The following is a 2,686-nucleotide window of genomic DNA, read 5'->3' on the forward strand; positions in this document are numbered from 1 at the left end:
AGTCATATCCATTTTAATTATGCATGAATATTTAATATTTGTTTTTCTCTAATAACCAATACTCAAAACTTTTATATTATTTTTCATTGATATGAAAACCTTTAATTAATAATTCAGAAAATGTAGCTTATTATATTAAAAAAAAACATATTGACTTAAAACGATTAGTTTTTCTAAATTTTCATTTCTTAAATCTAAAATTGATTGCCCAATTTTTGAAAAAATAATCCATTTAATTATGTAGTACCTATAGTTATTGAAATGATCGTGATAATTGAAACTGGATATCTGTCTTAAATTTTACAATATTAATATAAATTGTATATCTGTTAACAATTTTAAATTTCTTCAATCGCATAAGATCTTCAAATATATATATGAGGGCAATATTAATCCTAATATTATTCATTAATCGTTTCAAAAAAACTAAAATATGAAAACAAATCAAAATTAAAATAATTCACCATTTTATCAATAATAGAAGCTTACAAAACGAAAACAAAGTTTTGTGCCAAAATAATTAAAATCTACAGGCTTCTATTACGGGAGCACCACCTATCCGAGCACTCGTAAAATTCGCCTGCCTCGCTTGTCATTTTTCTCTAAATTTTCCAGTTATTCATCGCTTTTCCGGCAGAGAGCAGCATTTGTTTTAAATCTGGAAAATCTATACTTATTGTATTTTTTAATAAGGATTTTTGTGGAGTTATGTGAGTTATTACGAACAATTTATGGTTATTTAATAAGGCAGATATGACCGTTCTTCTCGTAAATTTATATTTTATGTTCAAAGTGCTTATATTAATATATAATTAAGCATTTAAAAAGTGTAATTTAATAATATTTATATATTTATTCATCTTTCCTTGGTTTCTGATCGCGATGTACATATTCCAAAAAAATCCATAAAATTCAAAAAGAGCGATTAAAGCCAATTTATGTCGTTCCAGTTATAACAAGCCACCCATAGACTTTTTGAAGTTTAAAATCGTAAAATGGCGTTTTACGAACAAAATATTTTTTTTTGGTGTACACTCGATACACACTTTAAAGCAAATAAAAGCCGCCGCGAGTGTATAGACTATAAATTTGTTCCTTTGTTTTTTGCACTGTACACAATACTAATGTACGATTAAAACAATGTTTTATTTTTAGGAATTGCATCACCGTAGAGCTTCCAACATTCACATCACATTTGCCAATCTTTCTTCGGTGACGGCATACGACAGTTTTTAAATCGTTGTGATGGTTTTTTGAGACGCACAAATCATATGATTTTTCCCTCCCCTCCCACAGTTATGACATCGATCGATTTTATTTTTGGGAAACGTAGTTCCTAGAGAGTAAATTCCAATTACTATGGTGTAATTAGTTTTGTTTTTGTTTTAGAGTCGTTAGCCGTTATATAAATTACTACGGGTGTTTTATGTTTTCGGTTATTAGCTTAGTAAACTTTTGGATGATATTTTTTTAGTTTAAATAAAGATATAAATTATGGGTTTTTGGTTTTGTATGTATGTATTATACAATAAAACTCAATATTTAAATTATTTAGCTAAATAGGTCTTATATCCTATTTCCACTTATGTAGATTTGATGGCACTTTATAAGGTAGAAATCATCTCCCAGTGGTTCCATTTTTCTAAATACTCTCTAAGTCTTCTAAAAAACTTAAATAGGATGTATTTATTAAATTTTATTAAAAGCTTACTCTAGAAAAGTTTTAAAAAATTATCTCAAGCGTCTTTCGATCTTTCGAAGAAATTAAACATGGTAGAATTCCAAAAAATGTTAAAGAATTAATATTTAAATATTTTTTTGCCAAAATTATTCCTATTACACCCAATAATCACAGCAAAAAAATTATTGTCACTAGTTGTAGTGTTACTAATTTTCCAATAAAAAATGCATTATAAGACCATTTTTAAAAATGTTAATATGGTAGAAATGTGCTTGACTAAATACCCATACCAGACCTAACATTCGTAAAAAATAATCATGATTTTTTTTTCTTAAGCATTTTTGGAAAAGCAAAATATTACATTGTTATAATGTCTAAATAGTTTTTTCTATTTTTTTTTAAAACACTAAATTTTTCTTACCCTTTAAAGTTACTTTTCACGATTAAAATTAAACTAGAAAATTAACTTTTTTTTTGACTGCATGGAACGAAATAAGAAATATCTGGAAATGTTAAATATTTGAGTTTTCTAGGCAGCTGATCTCATCTTCTATATGAACAAAGTAACAAAAAAAGGACAAAAAAGACACAAAAAAGATTTGAAAAATTTAAAGTTTACGTCAATATATTTTTTAAATTCTTTTGTTAATGAATGTTGAGAAAGATGAATTGAGACGTGAAAGTGATGACATTTGACGAAATTAATTTTCATAGTGAGAAAATTATACAGGGTGTTTCAGAACTATGGGATCAAACTTCTAGGGGTTGTTCAGTGCAACAGTAGAATCCATTTGAGTATAGGCACCCATGTCCGGAAATGTGTCACTACGCCACTACGGCCCTAAGACGCGTTTAAACTTAAATATCAGATCTTATTTAGGTAAAATATTAATTATCTAAATAGGATCTGATGCATTTATTTTTACCTTTTGTATATGATACCATCACAACAATTGTTCAAAATGTCAACCTCAATACACCGATTTAAACGCCGCACATGATTTC

General features: G+C 27.3%; 1 long non-coding RNA gene across 1 annotated transcript; it reads left to right on the forward strand.

The window, feature by feature from the left end:
- The first annotated feature begins 630 nt into the window (after positions 1-630).
- Positions 631-1,497, forward strand: LOC126737304 (uncharacterized). Its single transcript, XR_007660987.1, has 2 exons — positions 631-710; positions 1,156-1,497. It is a non-coding gene; the product is annotated as an uncharacterized LOC126737304 (long non-coding RNA).
- Positions 1,498-2,686: the final 1,189 nt, after the last annotated feature.

Source organism: Anthonomus grandis, chromosome 6 (genome assembly GCF_022605725.1).
Source record: "Anthonomus grandis grandis chromosome 6, icAntGran1.3, whole genome shotgun sequence".
Taxonomy (NCBI): Eukaryota; Metazoa; Arthropoda; class Insecta; order Coleoptera; family Curculionidae; genus Anthonomus; species Anthonomus grandis.